General features: G+C 45.7%; 1 long non-coding RNA gene across 1 annotated transcript; it reads left to right on the forward strand.

The window, feature by feature from the left end:
* The first annotated feature begins 735 nt into the window (after positions 1-735).
* On the forward strand, positions 736-3455 carry LOC147698664 (uncharacterized). The gene is made up of 3 exons (XR_015299218.1): positions 736-835; positions 1933-2058; positions 3389-3455. It is a non-coding gene; the product is annotated as an uncharacterized LOC147698664 (long non-coding RNA).
* Positions 3456-25579: the final 22124 nt, after the last annotated feature.

A 25579-nucleotide genomic window follows, 5' to 3' on the forward strand; every position in this document is an offset into this window, starting at 1 on the left:
CAAGCCGTACGTCTGCTTCAAGCAGGCGCAGGGTTTGAGTCACGCATCATTGTCCTCAAAGTGACTGATTAAAATCTTGTAGATTTCCCTCAGCCACTTTTAGGATGCGTTCCTGCGCAGGAACGCCCTCCCTTGCGCCTGAACGCCCCCTGTTGGCGCAGGGCTTTACAACGTGATGCATCTCCCATATGCGTCACGTTGTTAATATACGCCGCACCATTGCGCCTCTTTTGTGCTGCCGCTGCATCACAAAAGTCACGCAACAATTGAGCAAAAGAGCCGCAAGGGGCTTCTAAATCAGCCCCTACAGACTCAAGTCCAGTCCTTCCTTTGTACACATGGCGATAAGAAGAAATAGTGGTGGTGGATTGATAGTTTGAGTATTTTAATGACTGGTTAATGTAGTAGGAAACTTTAGTGTTGTCGCTGATCTTCAATCACGATGGACTTTGGCTGTCACTTCGCGTGCTGCTGCCTGCCAATCCTAGGCAAACCTTTTTAGTACTTTGTTTAGTGAGTTACATAAGGTAATTTCCAATTCGACGGTCCGCAAATCAAGCAATACTAAAGTAATAACGCAGTCGACCACATGAGATTGGTCAATAATATATCCCGTGGAGTAGTTGTCTATTTGCTATTTCGCAAAAATATTTTGTTAGTTCTTTTGAAATGTTTGATTTGGTTGACAAATATCATCCATGTTTTCTGTTTTTCTTTCTTTCATGTTGTACATCAGCTTCCCCCAGGGGCAAGAGGAGGACACAGGAGGAGGAGGAGGGTGCTGTTGACGATGCAGGCCAGGACCGGGCAGGCGAGGGCTCCTTTGCTGGCCCCAGTAAGTTTTAATTTTAATATAGAGTACTTATTTTTTCCTAGTGTTCCTCATTCGATTTTTTCTAAATCGTCTTTGATCTTCTTGTAGACAGGATCTAAATTCTTATCCTGCCTCGACTATGACTCCGTGTGGTATTACTAGATTATTCTTATTAGTCTGTCTGTGTAGCTAACTAAGATTGCACATTTGGCATTTCCATTGGACTCCCATTCTAGTCAGCAATAGCTCTATGCACTGAGTGCAGTCCTCTGGGATTGTCCATAATGTCTTTTCAAGTATTCTAAATGTTTATGCTTTGACAATTGCCAACAATAAAAAGGTAAATGACCACCAAGAAAGAATAAGATACTACTTTACTTTTGGTTTGGATAGGAGGACAATCCATTCTACTACTGTTGCAGGGACAAATCTGCACAAACAGAACTATGGACACTAAATAATGCATTGCTTAGCTTATCAATTATAATAGGTGCTGTTAGACTTTCCACATACCTCAGTGATAACAGACTTTGTAGTTGAACCCCCAATCTCCTTACTGACTAGATAGTGTGGCAGAGTCATTTAGCTCCCAAAGTCACCGATGGCAGAGGCACGGACTTATGCTTGCAAAAATTCCAAAACCTTTAGCTCATCCACTCTAGTCTGGAGGACCAAAAACCACAGAGTCTATTTGAGTTTAAAAGCTTTATTAAAAGTAAACACATTTATTGAAATCAAGTTTGTCATAAAAGTAAACGTTTAACTGGAAATGGAAAAGTGCTTAGTGCTGACGATTAATTGGACACATTTCTTGTGGTCGAGCCGAGCTCTCACCTGGTTTGAACTTGATCCTGCTCCTGTTCTTAGAAGTCAAGCTTCTGTCTGTTAGGAGAAAAAGTGGTGCGTGTTAAAAATAAAAAGCTAGCATTCATCAGTTGTGCCAAAAAGTGCAGCAAGACAACAGCCTTCCCTGGAAAAAGGGACATTTTTACTTTACAGTAGACAGTCACAAATTATTAAATTGTATACTGTTTTTTTCACATTTCTTTCTTCCTCCTAGACCAAATATTATATAGTAGTGAGTGGTGTATTCTAACATTATTAAATGTACTTTGTAGGTGGAACATCTGGAGGCGGGGCCAGCGTCGAGGTGGTGGTGGCATTGGACGAGGACAACTCTGGGGAGGAGGCGGTGGAAGTGCCGGACAAATCTGTGGGGGATGACACGGTGGTGGCGGGCAGAGGTAAGCTATACATTCCTTACTCATTTGAGATTGAAGACTGCAGAGTGTGCTTTCTGCACGGGTGTATTATAAATAAACCAGGTAGTAGCCTCCTCTAAATGTACTTTGACTTAGCTGTGAAGTTTTTGGCGAGAAGAATCCCAATCAGATCTGAGGTGAACTTGATGGAAGGGATGAACGAAAAGCCAAAGAAGGGTGTAAGTAAGTGTGGAAGGACGAGAAATGTAATGATGACTGGCAAAGAAGAATGATATGTGTTTGCTTGGTCCCCGAGGTGGCTGGGAAGGAAAGAATATGGTATGGTGCATGGCTGGGTGAATGATGAAGCAAGGATGGGTGTAAGGAGAACAGCCTGGGTGGGTGAAACAGAAACTGTATGTGTGCATATACTTTGAATGGATGGATGCCTGGATCATTCATGGTACTATCTGACTCTTAGATAGCATATGTGTATCTAGAGAGAGTAGACGGTCACTGGATGAACTAAGTGTTACTTTGAAGAGCATGTAACACCGCACCCGCACGTCCGTTCCAGTGTAGGAAAGGCAAGGAAAAGAAGTTGTAATTTTGTCCAAATACTAACATGAATAGTAGCAGTAGTTTGTATTGCAACTGCAAGCACAGCATATATCCAGTTATTACGGTGGACACTCCCTACCTCTCTTAATAACTTTAGTTTAGTAGTAGTACGTCATTCATGTGTGGGGGTATCACTGTTCACTCAATAATAAGCAAAGCACCTAAAGTCATCCCATATGTCATCAAATACATCCCATGTGAAGTGATAGATAATCAGATTATTTAGCTTCTTTATTTTCCTTTTCTAATACTCATTTGCACTGTAGGGTGAAAGCTAAATTAATTAAGCAGTAGCCCTTTTAACAGAGTATTCTCAGTGCCACCCGTAATAGAAAAGTAAGAGCTTCACCACCTGCATGTACCGTACCGGTACAGTAACGCAAGTCTGTCTCACTCACCATGGTGTGCGTCTGTTTTTCTCGGGTGCAAGTTCACTGCGCTGGCATTATGCCGGCTTGCATAAGATAACGTACCAATTTTCCTAAACAAGAGAGAAGAAGAAGAAGAAGACTGGTGTACTGTCATAGTCGACTGTAATGGAAGTACATAGTGCTTGTAGAATTTGTTCCATAAACTCCCACTAATGTTAGAGCAAGGATGAAGAAGTCGGAGGTTACATAGATACTGTCCTCAATAGTTATGTACTGTGCTTTCAATTTGCTACTTGTACTGTGACAACTTTCTGCTCAATCATTTTGTGTTAATCTTAAGGAGCATTGGTTACAGACTATGTCTTTCTTTCTTCATGTAGTTGCTCCTTCCAAATCCAAGACACCATCAAGGAGGAAGGAGCTGGCTCGAATGGCCCGGCAACGGAGGCTGGATGCCACTGTCGCTGAATATTGGCGGCTGGTGGCCCTGGAGGAGGAGGAGACGCAGTCTGGTACAACAACAACGTCCACGGGGACAGCTGCATCCTCCTCCGTGCGGGCTGCCAGCCAGCGCAGTGCTCCAGCGGTACGGAGCCGGGCTACCAAAGCCAAACGCCAACGCCCAGCAGCAAAGACAGCAGCTGCCCCCCACAGGATTTGCAAGGCACACCGGCGCCGCTTATCCCTCAGACTGTCCTACCTGGAGCAGGAGGTCCTGAACTATAAGAACTTGGTGGAGGGCCTCCACTTCAAACTTGCCACCCTCCGCAAGGAGCATGATGCCCTGGCTGCTAAAGCCAACAGCACCCTGCCATAGTGTCCCTTGCCCCTTTTTTAGAGACTTTTGGGGGGTGGGAATTGGGAGTTGGGTTTTTTGGGGACTTTTGAAGGACAATCGTTAGGGTTAGGGAGGGTCTTGCGGGAGATTATTTTGTTAGGGCTATAAAAATATACCTTTTGAAACTTTATCTGACCATACCTGTTTTTTACTGCTTTTGAGTCTGGTGGGTGGGGGTTTAACAGTAAGTTTGTTTTCCTGAATAGTCCTAGGACTTTAGTAGTACTACCATCAATCTCTCGTCTCTCCTAATACTCCATTATACTACCTCCAACCAAACGCCTATCTTACCTGTAATTTCTGTTTGCAAGTAGGGCTAGGCCCAGGGCTGGCTCCACGGGAAACAGCGAATAAGGTTGGCAATCCTGGGCGGATAAAATTTCCTCATAGCGGTGGTACTAGTGGTGTGACACAGTGGCAGTTGCATGCCTATGAAAAAAAAGAAAATGAAATCTGGTTTGTCCTCCTGAGCAATACAACGGTACAATAGAGAATATAGCAGGTGACAGTACACTAGAACAGTGCCACATTGTAGCCTAACAAATGGTAAAGTATAACTACTAATTCGGTTGAAGTTCTTTGACATTAGCCATGGGTCTTTGTCAAGCAGAGTAAGAATATATCCTCAGATTTCTTCACCAGCCTGTTGGTATCACCTTATCCTCCCCAGCAAGTGTGTGGATTTATTGCTGTAATTCAGTCACACATCAATCAAAACCACACAGCCCGGGGGAAGAGGGTTAGGGTTTGAAAAATGGATGGGTACGGGGGTTTTTGGGAAAGGTTTTGTGAGACAAGAAAAAATAGCACAGCATGGACAAACAATTGTGAACATAAACAAATCTTTGGGTACAAATCTATCCATCAATCTTTGAAAGTGCATGCACTACTGCATGCATGTCAGTGAAAAGTAAGTAGTACTTTCGACAACTGTGGAAGAAAGAATGCGACAGTACAGGGCGTGTGTGGAAATATTGATAACTATATTCAAGATAAGGTCTCTGTTGCCAGATACCTGAGAGCCTTGCTGGTCACTATAAATCCATTCACAACACTCAATGGGGTGGTCTGGAAGATATAGTAGATAGAAAAGGAGAAATTGCTCTTTTTCTAGGTGTCCCCTCACTCACCGGGGTTGCCCCTTGGTGACATGCTTCATCATTGGGGCCATCCCAGTCCTCTACGGGCTGGGGCGTGCTGCGACTTGCGAATTACGTAGGAGCACTTACAAATGACTATGTGTGGTGCATATGTGATAGTGGAGTGGACTAAGTGATGTGTTAAACGATCAATTTAGAAGCAGAGAGAGATCCAAGAAATGCAGTCACAGTCCTAGAAAAACACAATGGATACTGTATCTGTATGTTGTTGTAGTTGTCCTGTTGAATTTGGTAAGTAAGTTGCATGCAGAAAAAAATTCCTCTTATTAGCGGCACTTCTCCATTGCAGTTGACGCTTCGTCCATCGATGTTGGTCACCACCAGAAGACACCCTGTAAAAAAAGCACAGCATGGACAAACAATTGAACATAAACAAATCTTTGGGTACAAACCTATCCATCAATCTTTGAAAGTGCATGCACTACTGCATGCATGTCAGTGAAAAGTAAGTAGTACTTTCGACAACTGTGGAAGAAAGAATGCGACAGTACAGGGCGTGTGTGGAATTATTGATAACTATATTCAACATAAGGTCTCTGTTGCCAGATACCTGAGAGCCTTGCTGGTCACTATAAATCCATTCACAACACTCAATGGGGTTGGTCTGGAAGGTGTAGTAGATAGAAAAGGAGAAATTGCTCTTTTTCTAGGTGTCCCCTCACTCACCAGGGTTGCCCCTTGGTGACATGCTTTATCATTGGGGCCATCCCAGTCCTCTACGGGCTGGGGTGTGCTGCGACTTGCAAATTACGTAGGAGCACTTACAAATGACTATGTGTGGTGCAGATGTGATAGTGGAGTGGACTAAGTGATGTGTTAAGGGATCAATTTAGAAGCAGAGAGAGATCCAAGAAATGCAGTCACAGTCATAGAAAAACACAATGGATACTGTATCTGTATGTTGTTGTAGTTGTCCTGTTGAAATTGGTAAGTTGCATGCAGAAAAAAATTCCTCTTATTAGCGGCACTCCTCCATTCCATCTGACGCTTCGTCCATCAATGTTGGTGACCAGAAGACACCCTGTCCACTGCCTGCCTGGCGGATCCTGAATTGCGGCTCGCTAATGTGAAGCCTGACTCCATCCTTTTTTCCCCATTGCACAGACTGAAACCCGGCCTGTAATTATTCAACGAAAAACAGTAAGTGATATAATATTACAACACCACTGATAAAAAATATAAGGTATGTAGGCTGTGGAGTGCAAAAAGTCACACTTTGATTTTCCTAGTAGACAGTACAATATTTTTGACAGTGCGTACTCTGTCTGAGTCACCTTTTGAAGGATAAATAAGTATGGGCAAATTAATGTAGCGGATCTTTCCCCTCAAGCTAGGTGTACTGTAAACTGTGTTTTAGAACAAAATTAGATCTTCCCAGCAGTGCTCCCACCCAGACCCTTACTAAAGCCAGTCGCAAAAATGTAGAAGACCCCCAATCAAATCGCAAAAAACGAGGCCTAGCAGAAAACTGTTGACAAAACGTACTTTGAGTGTAAAAGTAGGCCCAAATACCCCCTTACCCACCGTGGATTGCATTCAAACCACTTGCAAGCAACCAAGCAAAAGTATCCATAGCCAGCATCGCTCCAAGACTCGAAAACCCCCCCACCCAAACACATGCAATAGAAATACTGCTAACCCTAACGAACCCTAAGTTAAGAATAGTGGAAAAGGCTTTCTTTAACTATGCCAAATCCCCCCTTTCCCACCATGGATTTTCTTCAAATGACTTGCAACCAAAATTACACATTCTCACGAGTGCTCTAAGACCCCAGAACTCAGTTGCAAAAATCTAGAACACCCGGAAACACATGCAATCCTGCTGCTAGGGCTAACCCTAACGAACCCTAAGTTACAAAAAGTGCCAAAAGGCTTTTCGGCGTGGATTTTGTCCCAACCACTTCTACCCGGTATTAGACCTTCCCAGGAATGGCCCAAGACCCGCCACAAAGCATAACACTCCCAAACAGGCCAAAAGCAACATCTCCTACTTACAATATTTCTCGGCCTTCGGTCCAAACGCGCTGCGTAGCTAGGCCATAAGTCCGGTTTGCCAGCACGGATTTCCTGAAAAGCAAATGCAATCCAGATTAGAGTGTCCCAGCAGTGCTCACAGACCCCGAAACTCACCCACAAACAGACGGAACCCCCCCTAAGAGCACCTCAAAGGCAAGCAAGTCAGCAAAAACACAAAAAAATTTCCGCCTCGGATTTGGTCCAAACCACTTTTATCCGGTATTAGAGCTTCCCAGCAATGGCCCCAGAGCCGTCAACCCAGGAGAAAACGAGTAGAAGACCCCCAAACAGCCAAAGAGTAAAAGTACAAAAATGGGGACTTAGTCATTTTTTTCCAAATTTCCCAAATCACTCCGCGCGCGCTCTGCAGCTAGGCCCTAACTCCCCTCTGCCACCATGGATTTGCTTCAAACCTCTTGCAAAGTAAAGTATCCATAGCCAGCAGTGCTCCCAGACCCCGAAACCCACCCACAAACACCAGGAAGCCCCCCAAACAGGCCCCCGAAAACGCTACATTGAGCAAAATGTCAGAAATAGCAAAAAAAAAATCGGCGTGGATTTTGTCCCAACCACTTCTACCCGGTATTAGACCTTCCCAGGAATGGCCCAAGACCCGCCAACCCACCCGCCAAAAAGCATAACACCCCCAAACAGGCCAAAAGCAACATCTCCTACTTACAATATTTCTCGGCCTTCGGTCCAAACGCGCTGCGTAGCTAGGCCATAAGTCCAGTTTGCCACCACGGATTTCCTGAAAAGCAAATGCAATCAAGATTAGAGTGTCCCAGCAGTGCTCATAGACCCCGAAACTCACCCACAAACAGACGGAACCCCCCCTAAGAGCACCTCAAAGGCAAGCAAGTCAGCAAAAACACAAAAAAATTTCCGCCTCGGATTTGGTCCAAACCACTTTTATCCGGTATTAGAGCTTCCCAGCAATGGCCCCAGAGCCGTCAACCCAGGAGAAAACGAGTAGAAGACCCCCAAACAGCCAAAGAGTAAAAGTAGAAAAATGGGGACTTAGTCATTTTTTTCCAAATTTCCCAAATCACTCCGCGCGCGCTCTGCAACTAGGCCCTAACTCCCCTCTGCCACCATGGATTTGCTTCAAACCTCTTGCAAAGTAAAGTATCCATAGCCAGCAGTGCTCCCAGACCCCGAAACCCACCCACAAACACCAGGAAGCCCCCCAAACAGGCCCCCGAAAATGCTACATTGAGCAAAATGTCAGAAATAGCAAAAAAAAATCGGCGTGGATTTTGTCCCAACCACTTCTACCCGGTATTAGACCTTCCCAGGAATGGCCCAAGACCCGCCAACCCACCCGCCAAAAAGCATAACACCCCCAAACAGGCCAAAAGCAACATCTCCTACTTACAATATTTCTCGGCCTTCGGTCCAAACGCGCTGCGTAGCTCGGCCATAAGTCCAGTTTGCCACCACGGATTTCCTGAAAAGCAAATGCAATCAAGATTAGAGTGTCCCAGCAGTGCTCATAGACCCCGAAACTCACCCACAAACAGACGGAACCCCCCCTAAGAGCACCTCAAAGGCAAGCAAGTCAGCAAAAACACAAAAAAATTTCCGCCTCGGATTTGGTACAAACCACTTTTATCCGGTATTAGAGCTTCCCAGCAATGGCCCCAGAGCCGTCAACCCAGGAGAAAACGAGTAGAAGACCCCCAAACAGCCAAAGAGCAAAAGTACAAAAATGGGGACTTAGTCATTTTTTTGCCAATTTCCCAAATCACTCCGCGCGCGCTCTGCAGCTAGGCCCTAACTCCCCTCTGCCACCATGGATTTGCTTCAAACCTCTTGCAAAGTAAAGTATCCATAGCCAGCAGTGCTCCCAGACCCCGAACCCCACCCACAAACACCAGGAAGCCCCCCAAACAGGCCCCCGAAAACGCTACATTGAGCAAAATGTCAGAAATAGCAACAAAAAAAATCGGCGTGGATTTTGTCCCAACCACTTCTACCCGGTATTAGACCTTCCCAGGAAGGGCCCAAGACCCGCCAACCGACCCGCCAAAAAGCATAACACCCCCAAACAGGCCAAAAGCAACATCTCCTACTTACAATATTTCTCGGCCTTTGGTCCAAACGCGCTGCGTAGCTAGGCCATAAGTCCGGTTTGCCACCACGGATTTCCTGAAAAGCAAATGCAATCAAGATTAGAGTGTCCCAGCAGTGCTCACAGACCCCGAAACTCACCCACAAACAGACGGAACCCCCCTAAGAGCACCTCAAAGGCAAGCAAGTCAGCAAAAACACAAAAAAATTTCCGCCTCGGATTTGGTCCAAACCACTTTTATCCGGTATTAGAGCTTCCCAGCAATGGCCCCAGAGCCGTCAACTCACCTGCAAAGAGGTAGAACAACACCCCCACAAGTGCTGAGTCTTTCTTCATTGGGCGTAAACCAGCCCTCTGCTTTGATGGAAATAGGAGTCTGGAGGAGGAGGATAGAGGAGCATGTTCTTCTGAACTTGTGAACCTGAGGAATGCAGACTGCGGCACCTTCAAATCAATTAGCAAACAAGTGAAGACAGTTCTGCTGATGGGCTTGTTTTTGTGATTATCTGATTAAAGTTTGAATTATATTAACTGTGCACAACAAAGAAAGACAGACACACAGGAATAAAAGTGAATAAGGACGAAAAAGAAAGTTATTGATTCGTTGTCTCATTTTCAGGGCTCGGTATCACGGTCCGTGAATAAGAATAAGGCTTCGTCATCATACTCTGCGAATTCAGGCAGGATGAGGTCAGTGTCACCTGACAGAGAAGAAATTCCCTCATCTATGTTGCTGTCCACCTCGTCTTCATCCGGCGCGCTTTCTCGTACTCTGAAATCTGGTGGTATGAGGTGCTGATTCATCTTGATCATTGTTAACCTCTCCACATTTTTGGGCGAGAGGCGGCTCCGTTTGGAAGTTACAATGCCACCAGCAGCACTGAAAACACGTTCAGAAGATACACTTGCGAGTGGGCAAGACAAGTAGTTTAAAGCCAGGTTGTTGAGCTGTGGCCACAATTCTTTTTTCCCATGCCAATATGCCAATGGGTCAGCATTAACATAGACCTCTGTTGAGTCATTCAGATAGTCCTTGACCATCGAATCAAGGTTCTCCTCCAAGGTTCTTCCACTTTGCTTAGCTGTTGCTGTGACCTTTTGAGAACCAAACCCAAGCCGAGCTAGCCAATCCTCTTCAGCCTCCAATGTTACTGTTGTGTCTGATGGTGCAGATGATCCGGTTGCCGGTCTCTTTAACGGCTGAGAGGTCACTTGTGCCGCAGCCACAGGTGCAGAAGTGGATTGTTGTGACTGGGGATGGCCTGCTGATGCTGATGTACTGCCTTTTCCTTCAATTTGCTGCCGTTCTCTTTCAAACCTCTTGGCTGAGGAGGCTATCCACTGTTTGTACTTTGCTTTAGCCCCTGAAAAAGAGACCCAGTGTGCAGTGATGCACATGTAATCAGCGCCTGCGCCACTGGTCCACATGTCTGTTGTCAGATGTATAGTGTGAACAGCACTCTTCTGCAAAGCTGCCCCAATCACCTCCAGAACATCTTCATGTAGTGCTGGAACCGCAACTCGGGCAAAATAGAACCGGCTAGGAACCTTCCATTTAGGGCAGAGCGCTGCCACTAATTCTAGAAAACCAACCCCTTCTACAAAAGAAAAAGGGAGAAGGTCCAGAGCTAGCATTTTAGCCAGCTTAGTGTTATTCAGACGCGTCAGTGGGTGGTTGCGTTCATATTGCGCTTCTGTAAACAACATCTTTTTAATGTTGCCCTGGACCAAGGATTTACGGGATGATGATGATGATATCTTCGACCCAGTTACGCTCGCTGATGAACTTTCTCGCATTGGTGTCTCACTCTCTCCCACACTCTTAGTGTGGCTCACATGGGGTGTGCTGCTGACAGGGGTACTGGGTGTAAGTGAAGTGTTTGAATCATCTTCTTCCTCCTCGTCATCATCAGATGAAAAATCAACGTTTTCATTACGTGCAATTCGGGCTTCCTTGATCGCCTCTAGGTGCGCAAACCATTGGACAGCGTGCGTTCTCCTAAGATGACCTCTCTGGCCTCCGGTACCATAGTTGGTACCAAACTTACCACGACTAACTCGAAGCTTACAAATGCTACAAATGGCTACGTTTTCCTTTTTTGGGCAAACACTAAAGAAGTCCCAAACTGGAGACTTGAAATGTCTTTGGGGGCCGGAGGAGGCGGCGATACTGGTGGTGGTGGTCCTGCTGCTAATGCCAGATGAAGTGGAGGATGTGGATTGCCGAACTTCAGTACGTTTTGCACTTTCACCACCACTAATTGAGGTTGAGGTGGATGGATGTCCCTTCTTGCGAGGAAGAAATATGGAAGCGGTAGGTGTTGGTGTACTAGTTAACTCCAAATCTAATGATTGTTGTGTTTCCATTTCCATTGCCTCCTCGTCGACATCATCATCACGCTCAGGAGCTTCTCGGGATAGGGTCAAAATGTCTCTTTGCTGCATGCCCGCTGGGGCTGCAGTGACCTTTATGATGACTGGCTCGTCGTCATCGTGAGAGGCTTCATCAGCAGCAGTATTCCTCACTTCTTGTTGAGCCTCATCACACTCCATAGCTATGAGTTTTTCGACGACCTTCCTTTTACGCTTAGGTACCTTTGTCAGATCATGGTGTGCCTCACTCTCAGACGGCAGTGGTGCTGGTTCCCAATTGGGATCCGTTTCATCAGAAGGAGGTGGGCTTGAAGAAGATGTAGACACCAACCTTGATCTTTTCCTTGCTAGGGATGTGGAAGACAATGAATGATCATCAGGAGGAGTGGCTTCCAATGATACCTCGGCTTGATTGTCGATTTCCTGATGTGCCCCTACTTCGGGAGGAACAACTATTGTGGGCACTTGTGACCCTCCATGCACCTCTGCTTGCGCATCTCCTTGCGCTGCCTCTCCTTCCACATGTACTTGGGCTTGTACTTGCACATGGTGTTGTTGTTGCGGCTGTGGTTGTTCAACACTTGTCAGATGAGTTACAACAACCTGTGTTGATTCAGGGACATTGCTGCTACTTTCTTGCGATGAGCCAACATCACTGGTCGATGGTGATTGGAGAAGTACACTGACTGCCTCTGAAGCACTCAAGGGCTTTGACTTAAGTTGGCGTGGTGGTGGAGGCACTGAACCCAATGGAGAGGGGGTGCTGCTCCCAGCTTGGTCCCCAGCAGATCCTGCTGCTGCTGCAGGCGTACTTTTTTTTTTGCTCCCAAAAAACGCGGCGGCCAGCACACCAGCCTCCTTGGTAACTTGCTTCTTCTGCTCCTTACTAGCAACTTTCTTGCTAGAGGAGCTACGGAGACCTTTTTTTGGGGTCATCTTCTTCAGAGCAGGTCAGACAGCAGGCCGCAGTTGCACGAATTGTAGAGTTGTCTGAGGCCAGACGTGACGTCGCGTGACGTTATGCTGCACGCACACCGCTGCAGGACTTCTTCCTGGCACTGGTGGTTCTCTTGAGTCTTGTGCACCTAAAAGCAATGGAAGACAGAGGAACATCAGTTCAGTTATACACCCCAAAAAAATCGAAAAAAAACAGAAAAATCAGCACAATCCCATGCCCTCCATGATGCTTAAATTTAAGACACCCCACAGAAAGACTAGGCACATGCAACACTCACTAGTCACTACCCCTGGTGAAAAGGCCACAACAACAGGCCCAAAAACGAAAATCACAGAAAAATCAGCACAATCCCATGCCATGATCCAGCCCCTCCATGATGTTTAAATTCAAGACAACCCACAGAAAGACTAGGCACATGCACCACTCACTACCCCTGGGCCCTGGGCATAATGGATGAAAGCTAGGCAAAATGGGTGCAGGCCTGAGAACACTGCCTGCATTCAAAATGGCCCCCTCCATCACAGCACATGGCCAGGGCCTGTAGCAGCACTCAAAATGGCCCCCAACCACATGGCCTGTCCATCCACAACAGGCCCAAAAAACGAAAATCACAGAAAAATCAGCACAATCCCATGCCATGATCCAGCCCCTCCATGATGTTTGAATTCAAGACAACCCACAGAAAGACTAGGCACATGCACCACTCACTACCCCTGGGCCCTGGGCATAATGGATGAAAGCTAGGCAAAATGGGTGCAGGCCTGAGAACACTGCCTGCATTCAAAATGGCCCCCTCCATCACAGCACATGGCCAGGGCCTGTAGCAGCACTCAAAATGGCCCCCAACCACATGGCCTGTCCATCCACAACAGGCCCAAAAAACGAAAATCACAGAAAAATCAGCACAATCCCATGCCATGATCCAGCCCCTCCATGATGTTTAAATTCAAGACAACCCACAGAAAGACTAGGCACATGCACCACTCACTACCCCTGGGCCCTGGGCATAATGGATGAAAGCTAGGCAAAATGGGTGCAGGCCTGAGAACACTGCCTGCATTCAAAATGGCCCCCTCCATCACAGCACATGGCCAGGGCCTGTAGCAGCACTCAAAATGGCCCCCAACCACATGGCCTGTCCATCCACAACAGGCCCAAAAAACGAAAATCACAGAAAAATCAGCACAATCCCATGCCATGATCCAGCCCCTCCATGATGTTTAAATTCAAGACAGCCCACAGAAAGACTAGGCACCTGCACCACTCACTACCCCTGGGCCCTGGGCATAATGGATGAAAGCTAGGCAAAATGGGTGCAGGCCTGAGAACACTGCCAGCATTCAAAATGGCCCCCTCCATCACAGCACATGGCCAGGGCCTGTAGCAGCACTCAAAATGGCCCCCAACCACATGTCCTGTCCATCCACAACAGGCCCAAAAAACGAAAATCACAGAAAAATCAGCACAATCCCATGCCATGATCCAGCCCCTCCATGATGTTTACATTCAAGACAACCCACAGAAAGACTAGGCACATGCACCACTCACTACCCCTGGGCCCTGGGCATAATGGATGAAAGCTAGGCAAAATGGGTGCAGGCCTGAGAACACTGCCTGCATTCAAAATGGCCCCCTCCATCACAGCACATGTCCAGGGCCTGTAGCAGCACTCAAAATGGCCCCCAACCACATGGCCTGTCCATCCACAACAGGCCCAAAAAACGAAATCACAGAAAAATCAGCACAATCCCATGCCATGATCCAGCCCCTCCATGATGTTTAAATTCAAGACAACCCACAGAAAGACTAGGCACATGCACCACTCACTACCCCTGGGCCCTGGGCATAATGGATGAAAGCTGGGCAAAATGGGTGCAGGCCTGAGAACACTGCTTGCATTCAAAATGGCCCTCTCCATCACAGCACATGGCCAGGGCCTGTAGCAGCACTCAAAATGGCCCCCAACCACATGGCCTGTCCATGCACAACAGGCCCAAAAAACGAAAATCACAGAAAAATCAGCACAATCCCATGCCATGATCCAGCCCCTCCATGATGTTTGAATTCAAGACAACCCACAGAAAGACTAGGCACATGCACCACTCACTACCCCTGGGCATAATGGATGAAAGCTAGGCAAAATAGGTGCAGGCCTGAGAACACTGCCTGCATTCAAAATGGCCCCCTCCATCACAGCACATGGCCAGGGCCTGTAGCAGCACTCAAAATGGCCCCCAACCACATGGCCTGTACATCCACAACAGGCCCAAAAACGAAAATCACAGAAAAATCAGCACAATCCCATGCCATGATCCAGCCCCTCCATGATGTTTAAATTCAAGACAACCCACAGAAAGACTAGGCACATGCACCACTCACTACCCCGGGTGAAAAGGCCACAACAGGCCAAAAAAACGAAAATCACAGAAAAATCAGCACAATCCCAAGCCATCCAGCCCCTCCATGATGTTTAAATTCAAAACACCCCACAGAAAGACTCAGTGCACCCACCACTGAGTACCCCTGGGCAAAAGGCCCCAAAACAGCCCAAAAATCGAAAATTCCAAAATTGTAGTTGCAGCAACTGTAATGCCCCAAACAAACTTACTTGTGAAATTTCTAATCCAAAAGTGATACAAAGAAAGTCAAAATGGCCTCAAATCCAAATATCCAGCAGCATCCACAAAAAGTAATCCGTCCAGCTCCAGATCCAAATGAAAAGTGACCAGGAGATGGACAAAGCACTGGGAGGAGCCTGCTGGACAGGAACAGGAAGTTGAAGACTGTGGGGCAATTCCTTCCTCCCACCCCCACCCCTCCCCAAAATGGACTCCTCGCAAAAAAAGTGCAGGCAAATGTCAACCTAAGGAGTTATTCAGATAAAAATCATCCTTTCCAGAAGGTTTATGCTGCTTGCTGGTGGATTTCTTGTGCAGAATTGCAAATTTTATATTTTCGCGTGTACGAGATTGTTGCTGCTCGCCGCATCTCAAAGCTCGCAATTGCGAAGTACCGCGATACGTGATCACGGCGTACTCGCGTTGACAAACTCTTGCTGTAAAAGTTGGCAAGCCGCGATTACGTTATCGCGCTTGCCAAATTCCTGCGGGATCCTGCAGCAAGATCCAAAATGGCGCAGCACTCGCAAAATATCAAGAAAAATAACTCGGCAAACGATGAATGACGCCGGGCGCCGCAAAATTGTATCACCAAGAAAAAAAAATCCGCTGCGTGCGAATTTGCGGATTTTGCGGGAAATTCGCGAATATCGCGGATTGCGAATTTACCAAAAATCCGCAAAATCCGCAAGCGGAACGGGTTTTCCGCCCATGCTTATTTGTGAGACTGTGTTCTAAAATATGTGGAATGTCTGCAGTCATGTCACCTGTTCCAGACTACTAAATGTTTTTTGCTAAAGTGCAAGGGATACTGTTATTTGTCAAGAATCACACTGTGAGTCAGTGTGCATTTGGGAAAATTGTGAGAGAAGCATTTGGTTGCTTGATGTGTTTGCAGACACAAAAGTGCTTAAAAACCTTTCTTGTTGTTAAGTTTGGATAGAAGTAGAAAATAGACATTGCTTATGTATTTTGAAAATGAGTTTGGCTTTAACACTAAAATGCAGTAATGAAATATGTGGAATGTGTGCTGTCACCTTAGTTTCTGTGGATCAGTCAATGTGTTTTGATTAAGTCTAAGGGATAGTCTTGGTTGTCTAGAATCACACTGTGAGTCTGTGTACATTTGGGAACTGTTGAGAGAGAAGCCTGTGGGTATTCCATGTGTTTGCAGATATATAACTGGTTAAAAACGTATGCTGTTGCCAAGTTTTGGCAGAATTTGAAAGCAGTCATTTCTTATGTAGTTGCAAAAGTGCAAGGGATACTGTTATTTGTCTAGAATCACACTGTGAGTCGTGTGCATTTGGGAAAATTGTGAGAGAATTATTTGGTTGCATGATGTGTTTGCAGACACATAAGCGCTTCAAAACCTTTCTTGTTGTTAAGTTTTGGTAGAATTAGAAAATAGACATTGATTATGTATTTGGAAAATGGGTTAGGCTTTAACACTGCAGTAATGAAATATGTGAAGTGTGTGCTGTCACCTTAGTTTTTGTAGATCAGTCGAAGTGTTTTGATAAAGTCCATGGGATAGTCTTGGTTGTCTAGAATCACACTGTGAATCTGTGTAAATTTGGGAACTGTTGTGAGAGAAGCTTGTGGGTACTTCATGTGCTTGCAGATATATATCTGATTAAAAACTTATCATGTTGCCAAGTTTTGGTAGAATTTGAAAGCAGTCATTACTTATGTATTTTCAAAATTAGAAAGGCTTCCATAGTACAGTGCATTTCTAAAATATATGGTGTGTGTGCAGTCATCTTACCTCTTACAAACTCTCACATTCTTAGACTACTGTAATTATTCAGTCAGTATGCATGTACTCATGCAGTGAGCCAGGATTTAAAGCATAGAGTGCTTCAAACTCCTATGAACTATGCATATAGTAATCTAATCACTTTCACACTTGTGTTTCAGGCCTACAATTCCCCAGTTAGTATTCATACACTCCAGCAAGCACCCTGTGAGTGCTCTTCCAATCCCATAGTGACTCTTTCCGTACCATGTACTAATCCTTTTACTAAAGTAAAACTCAATTAATTATGCATTCAACCACTGTCTGTCTTTATAGTACTGTAATAATTTACTCAGTATGCATGTACTCATGCACTGAGCCAAGGTTTAGGGCACGGAGTGCTTCAAACTCTTGCGCACTATGCATGTAGTAGTGTAACAACCTTCACACTTGTGTTTCAGGCCAACAATTCCCAAGTTAGTATCTATACACTCCAGCAAACACCCTGTGAGTGCTCTTCCAATCCCATAGTGACTCTTTAAGTACCATGTACCAAGCCTTTCAGTGAAGTAAAACTCAATCAATTGTGCATTCACCCACTGTCTGTCTTTATAGTACTGTCATAATTCAGTCAGTATGCCTGTACTCGTGCAGTGAGCCAGGATTCAGGGCATGGAGTGCTTAAAACTCCTATGCGCTATGCATGTAGTAGTCTAACCACCTTAACACTTGTGTTTCAGGCCTATAATTCCCCAGTTAGTATCCATACACTCCAGCAAACACCTTGTGAGTGCTCTTGCAATCCCATTGTGGCTCATTCCATACCATGTACTAATTAATTCACTAAAGTAAAATTTAATCAATTATGAATTCACCCAATGTCTCTCCTTATAGTACTGTAATCATTTCAGTCAGTATGCATGTACTCATGCATTGAGCCAGGATTTAGGGCACAGACTGTTTGAAACTCCTATGCACTATGCATGTAGTGGTCTAACCACCTTCACACTTGTGTTTCATGCCTACAATTCCCCAGTTAGTATCAATACACTCCAGCAAACACCTTGTGTGTGCTCTTGCAATCCCATAGTGGCTCTTTCCATACCATGTACTAATCCATTCACTAAAGTAAAATTTAATCAATTGTGAATTCACCCAATGTCTCTCCTTATAGTACTGTAATCATTTCAGTCAGTATGCATGTACTCATGCAGTGAGGCAGGCTTTAGGGCACAGACTGTTTGAAACTCCTATGCACTATGCATGTAGTGGTCTAACCACCTTTACACTTGTGTTTCAGGCCTACAATTCCCCAGTTAGTATCCATACACTCTGGTAAACACCTTGTGAGTGTTCTTGCAATCCCATAGTGGCTCGTTCCATACCATGTACTAAGCCATTCACTAAAGTAAAACTCAATCAATCAATAATTCGCCCACTGTCTCTCATTATAGTACTGTAATCATTCAGTCAGTATGCATGTACTCATGCAGTGAGGCAGGCTTTAGGGCAAGGAGTGTTTCAAACTTCTATGAACTATGAATGTAGTAGTTTGAACACCTTCACACTTGTGTTTCATGCCTACAATTCCCCAGTTAGGATCCATACACTCCAGCAAACACCGTGTGAGTGCTCTTGCAATCCCATAGTGGCTCTTTCCATACCATGTACTAATCCATTCACTAAAGTAAAATGTAATCAATTATGAATTCACCCAATGTCTCTCCTTATAGTACTATAATCATTTCAGTAAGTATGCATGTACTCATGCAGTGAGCCAGGATTTAGAGCACAGACTTTCTTAAACTCCTATGCACTATGCATGTAGTGTTCTAAACACCTTTACACTGTGTTTCAGGCCTAAAATTCCCCAGTTAGTATCCATACACTCCAGCAAACACCCTGTGAGTGCTCTTACAATCCCATAGTGACTTTTTCAGTACTATGTACTAATCCTTTCACTAAAGTTAAACTCAATGAATTAGGAATTCACTCACTGTCTCTCCTTATAGTACTGTAATCATTCAGTCAGTATGCATGTACTCATGCAGTGAGCCAGGATTTACGGCATAGAGTGCTTCAAACTTCTATGCCCTATGCATGTAGTCGTCTAACCACCTTCACACTGTGTTACAGGCCTACAACTTCCCAGTTAGTATCCATACACTCCAGCAAACACCTTGTAAGTGCGTTTGCAATCCCATGTTGACTCTTTCAATACCATGTACTAATCCATTCACTAAAGTACAGCTCAATCAATTATAAATTCATCCACTTTCTCTCCTTATAGTATAGTAATCATTCAGTTAGTTTGCATGTACTCATGCAGTGAGCCAGGATTTAGGGCACGGACTGCCTCAAACTCCTATGCACTATGCATGTAGTGGTCTAACCACCTTCACACTTGTGTTTCAGGCCTAAAATTCCCCAGTTAGTATCCATAAACTCCAGCAAACACTCTGTGAGTGCTCCTGCAATTTCATAGTGACTCTTTCAGTACCATGTACTAATCCATTCACTAAAGTAAAACTCAATCAATTATAAATTCAGCCACTGTCTCTTGTTATAGTCCTGTAATCATTCAGTCAGTATGCATGTACTCATGCAGTGAGGCAGGCTTTAGGCCACGGAGTGTTTCAAACTCCTATGTACTGTTCATGTAGTAGTTTAAACATCTTCACACTTGTGTTTCAGGCCTAAAATTTCCCAGTTTGTATCCATACACTCCAGCAAATACTCTGTGAGTGCTCTTGCAATCCCATGGTGACTCTTTCAGTACCATGTACTAATCCATTCACTACAGTAAAACTCAATCAATTATGAATTAATCCACTGTCACTCCTTATAGTACTGTAATCATTCAGTCAGTATGCATGTACTCATGCAGTGAGCCAGGATTTAGCGCACAGAGTGCCTCAAACTCCTATGCACTATGCATGTAGTAGTCCTACCACCTTCACACTTGTGTTTAGGCCTACAATACCCCAGTTAGTGTCTACACACTCCAGCAAACACTATGTGAGTGCTCTTCCAATCCCATAGTGACTCTTTCAGTACCATGTACTAATCCTTACACTAAAGTAAAACTCAATCAACTATGAATTCACCCACTGTCTCTCATTATAGTATTTAAATTTTGAATTTAAAAAGACTTATAAAGCGCACGTACACTGAGTCAGTTTCATGGCGCTGGTGAGGTCACTGAGTGAGAGCAAGAAGAGAGCTAAGGGCCGAAAGCCTGCTGGAATAGGAACGTTTTTAGTGACCTCCGAAACTCCATATAGGAAGAGGAGAGTCTTAAAGATAGGGGGAGGTCATTCCAAAGGGTGGGTGCAAGTACAGCAAACTTCTGCCGCCCTGACCGTTTCTTTTTAAAGCGAGGCGTAGTTAGTAAGGCCAGGCTGGAGGAGCGAAGGTCCCTAGAGGGAACATAGGGAGAGATTGCCGAGTTGATAAAAGCAGGGGCAGTGCCCGCTCTTGCTTGAAAAGTCAAACACCCCAACTTGAACCTGGCCCGTTCTTTTATAGGCAACCAGTGTAGGCTCCTGAGCAGAGGGGTCGAATGATGGGACCTGGATAAACCAAAAACCAGGCGGGCCGCCTGATTCTGTACCAACTGCAGGCGCTGCAGGGCATAAGCAGGAGCTCCATTATAGATGATATTGCCATAGTCAATCTTTGACAGGACCATGGCCATTAGGATCAGCTTTAGTGCAGAGGTGGAAAAAAACCTGGCAACTTTCGGAATAACTCGTAGTGTAAAAAAACAGGAAGAAACCACCGAGTTGATATGTGAGTGAAGAGTTAATTGATTATTAAGTGTGATCCCGAGTGTTTTAACTGAACAAGAAGGGAGAGGAGGGGGCCCAAGTGAGAGGGGCCAAAAGGAGGGGGACCAGGGGTTGGCAGCACCGCCCGTCGCCACAAGTTCTGTTTTATCCGGATTAAGTTTTAACTGATTGATGTTCATCCAGTCTCGGATAAATAGCATGACGGACTGGAAACTGCCAACTCCTGAAGGGGAAGAGAGATCAAAAATGAGTTGTAGGTCGTCTGCATAGTTATATACAGTGACCTCCATGTTCTGTAAAGCAAAAACCAGTGGAAGGACATAAAGATTAAATAATAAAGGGGAAAGAGCAGACCCCTGGGGAACACCACAGTTGACATTACGCAGAGGAGCCGAGAAGGTGCCTAGATGAACTGTCTGAGTGCGGTCCATCAGGAAGGACTCGACCCAAGCTAATGCCGATCCCCCTATCCCCGCCGCCCTGACACGTGATAAAAGAATGTCATGATCCACAGTGTCAAAGGCGGCGGATAAGTCTAATAGGACCAGGATCTTGGGGGTGTTGGCGTCGAGTCCCTCCCTAAGTTGGTCCATGACCGAAATCACCACCTTCTCGGTTGAGTGTCGTGGACGGAAACCAGCTTGACATGGGGCCAGGTAATTGCTGTCCTCTATAAAGGAGCTCAGCACCTGAGAAACATGCGCCTCAGCCACCTTTCCCAAGTAGGGGAGCAGGGATATGGGGCGGTAGTTGACTAAGGAAGAAGGGTCAGCCCCGGGCTTCTTTAAAATGGGGATAATGGTGGCAGATTTAAATGCAGTGGGGACTAGGCCTTTAGAGAAAGTGTCATTTAAGACAGTGAGGGCGGGAGCAGGACAAGTCAAGAACACCTGGGCCAGAATGCGGGCCGGGCAAGTGTCAGATGGAGACCCTGATTTTACACGCTTGAGAAGCGGAGAGAGGGACTCACTAGTTAGCTCCGGGATGTGAATAAGGCACTGGGTGTTCTGTGGTGAAGAGCAATCTAGCGAAGGGTTTGATGGGGGAGGAATGTGTGCTTTTATTTGTGCAACTTTGTCGATAAAAAACTCATTCAGTGAGTTACACAGTGACTGGGAGGGCATGATCGTAGTTGAAGGCCTGTCTGATAGAGCTAACTCATGAACAGTTGCAAAAATTTCACGAGGCTGGCATTCTGTTGCCAATATGCGTTGTGAGAAATAGTCTTTCTTGGCCTCTTGGATGGCTTTTTTATACTCTGAAAGCAAGGTGGTATAGTTAATTTTACTGGCAGGGCAGTATTTCGACCTCCAAGCCCGTTCTGCTTGACGGACCGTTAATTTAATTGCTTTCAGAGCAGGAGTAAACCACTTGTTAGCATGGTGATGGTGGTTGATGGTATCTTTCTTCAAAGGGGCCTTTTGATCACGGAGATGGATAAGCCAACTATCCAGAGTGGCCAGCTGAAGTTGAGGAGGTACATCAGTGAGATCAGGGCAGGTGGCAGTTAAGGATTCGCAGAACGCAGGAATATCAACACGACTCCAACTTCTAGCCCAAAGGGTTTTGGAACTAAGAGGGGCATTTCGCAAGCGAAGGTCCAAGGAAAATGACAGTAAATGATGGTCGGACCATACGCAGGGAACAATGGACAGAGGGTCCATATTTGGTCTAGGATGTGGCCCCGGGTGTGTGTAGGGGCACGGACGTGTTGAATAAAATTTAAGCTTGATAACAATGAGGTAAAATCCTTAGAAGTGAGGTCTTCTGCGGGATCACTGGGCCAAAAGTTAAAATCGCCAAGCACAAGTACAGTAGCGTTGTTAACCACTAAAGGGGCCAGCAGCTCCTGAAAAGCAAGGATAAACTGGGAAGAGGTTTGGGGAGGGCGGTAAACCAACACACAAGTTACGGGGGATTTGGGTAAGACAGAGCGCGCAACCAAGCAGTCCGCTGCAGGCAAAGAGGGGGATGCCAGTATTTGAAACCGGAGGTTGTCACGGAAGATTAAGGCAACCCCACCACCAGTTTTGCCATCAGGCCGGTCGGCCCGTAGAATGGAATAAGAAGAAGGAAGGGCCGCCAAGACACTGGGTTGGGAATCAGGGCGATACCATGTCTCGGTTAAGCACAGTATGTCGGGGCTGTCGCTGTCAAGGAGGTTGAAGATCTCCTGCTGATGCGCGACTGCCGACCTAGTATTTAATAAAGTGATGGAAGTGCCCGGGTGCGGGGGGCTGCTGGAGGGTGTGGGCAGGGGGTTGATAGCCTCCAGTGGGGGTGGGAGTCGGACGATGCCTAGGGCCAAGATGTGGGAGGCGGTTGCTGGGTCTACGGGGTAGCTCTTACGTAAGGATAACAAGTACCTGGATGAGTATTCCAGGGAGAATCGGGCATGGTGACAGGCCCCGGGTCCTGTGCGGTCACGGACGGGCACAGACGGGCTTTCCTTTGGCTTGCCTTTGGCGCGCCGCCGTCGCGCCCGCTGCACCCGTCCGCTGCGCTCCCGGAAACACATTGCCTTTTGTATCCTGTCCCACCCGAGCACTGGACCGCTAACTCCGGCCAGGCTCGTGGGACTCCCCTTCCCAAAATGGCGGCTGCCCTCTACTCTCTCGGCACCGAGGCCGGTGAGGATCTACGAGGGGAGACCATGAAGGAGTGTGGGAGCGCCGGGATCCTGCACAACAAAAATGGGGTTAGTGCATCAGGAACACAACAGTACAATTTAAAAAGTTTGTTAAAAATATCGCCAAGCGGCGCAATCAATAGCAGTTTCAGGGCGCAGCTCTCAAGAATGTTTTCCCCCTTCAGCAGACCTCAAGCGGGCCTCAGGCTCTGCCACAGCCTGAAGATCGCAGCGACCCCCTGCCTAGCTGGCCCTTTTGTGTCCTGTCCCACCCGAGCACTGGACCGCTAACTCCGGCCAGGCTCGTGGGACTCCCCTTCCCAAAATGGCGGCCGCCCTCTACTCTCTCGGCACCGAGGCCGGTGAGGATCTACGAGGGGAGACCGTGAAGGAGTGTGGGAGTGCCGGGCTCCTGCACAACAAAAATGGGGTTAGTGCATCAGGAGCACAACAGTACAATTTAAAAAGTTTTTGTTAAAAATATCGCCAAGCGGCGCAATTAATAGCAGTTTCAGGGCGCAGCTCTCAAGAATGTTTTCCCCCTGCAGCAGACCTCAAGCGGGCCTCAGGCTCTGCCACAGCCTGAAGATAGTACTGTAATCATTCAGTCAGTATGCATGTACTCATGCAGTGAGGCAGGTTTTAGGGCACAGAGTGTTTCAAACTTCTATGTACTATGAATGTAGTAGTTTAAACACCTTCACACTTGTGTTTCAGGCCTACAATTCCCCAGTTAGTATCCATACACTCCGGTAAACACCTTGTGAGTGCTCTTGCAATCCCATAGTGGCTTTCTCCATACCATGTACTAATCCATTCACTAAAGTAAAATTTCATCAGTTATGAATTCACCCAATGTCTCTCCTTATAGTACTGTAATCATTTCAGTCAGTATGCATGTACTCATGCAGTGAGCCAGGATTTAGGGCACAGACTGTTTGAAACTCCTATGCACTATGCATGTAGTGGTCTAACCACCTTTACACTTGTGTTTCAGGCCTATAATTCCCCAGTTAGTATCCATGGACTCCAGCAAACACACGGTCAGTGTTCTTGCAATCCCATAGTGACTCTTTCAGAACCATGTACTAATCCATTCACTAAAGTAAAACTCAATCAATTATAAATTCAGCCACTGTCTCTCATTATAGTACTGTAATCATTCAGTCCGTATGCATGTACTCATGCAGTGAGGCAGGCTTTAGGGCACGGAGTGTTTCAAACTCCTATGTACAATGCATGTAGTAGTTTAAACATCTTCACACTTGTGTTTCAGGCCTAAAATTCCCCAGTTAGTATCTATACACTCCAGCGAACTCCCTGTGAGTGCTCTTGCAAGCCCATAGTGACTCTTTCAGTACTATGTACTAATCCTTTCACTAAAGTTAAACTCAATGAATTAGGAATTCACTCACTGTCTCTCCTTATAGTACTGTAATCATTCAGTCAGTATGCATGTACTCATGCAGTGAGCCAGGATTTACGGCATAGAGTGCTTCAAACGTCTATGCACTATGCATGTAGTTGTCTAACCACCTTCACACTTGAGTTACAGGCCTACAATTTCCCAGTTAGTATCCATACACTCAAGCAAACACCTTGTAAGTGTGCTTGCAATCCCATGTTGACTCTTTAAATACCATGTCCTAATCCATTCACTAAAGTAAAACGTAATTAATTATGAATTCACCCAGTGTCTCTCCTTTTAGTACTGTAATCATTCAGTCAGTATGCATGTACTCAAGCAGTGAGCCAGGATTTAGGGCACGGACTGCTTCAAACTCCTATGTACTATGCATGTAGTAGTTTAAACACCTTCACACTTGTGTTTCAGGCCTAAAATTCCCCAGTAAGTAGCCATACACTCCAGCAAACATACTGTGAGTGCTTTTGCAATCCCATAGTGACTCTTTCAGTAATATGTACTAATCCTTTCACTAAAGTAAAACTCAATGAATTATGAATTCACCATCTGTCTCTTTTTATAGAACTGTAATCATTCAGTCAGTATGCATATACTCATGCAGTGAGCTAGGATTTAGGGCATAGAGTGCTTCAAACTCATGTGCACTATGCATGTATTAGTCTAACCACCTTCACACTTGTGTTTTAGGCCTACAATTCCCCAATTAGTATTTATACACTCCGGCAAACACTCTGTGAGTGCTCTTCCAATCCCATACCGACTCTTTCAATACCATGTAATAGTCCTTTCAGTAGAGTAAAACTCAATCTATTATGCATTCACCCACTGTCTGTCTTTATAGTACTATAATCTGTCAGTCAGTATGCATGTACTCTTACAGTGAGCCAGGATTTAGGGCATGGAGTGCTTCAAACTCCTTTGCACTATGCATATAGTAGTCAAACTACTGT

The sequence above is a fragment of the Lissotriton vulgaris genome, chromosome 8, assembly GCF_964263255.1.
Source record: "Lissotriton vulgaris chromosome 8, aLisVul1.2, whole genome shotgun sequence".
Classification (NCBI taxonomy): Eukaryota; Metazoa; Chordata; class Amphibia; order Caudata; family Salamandridae; genus Lissotriton; species Lissotriton vulgaris.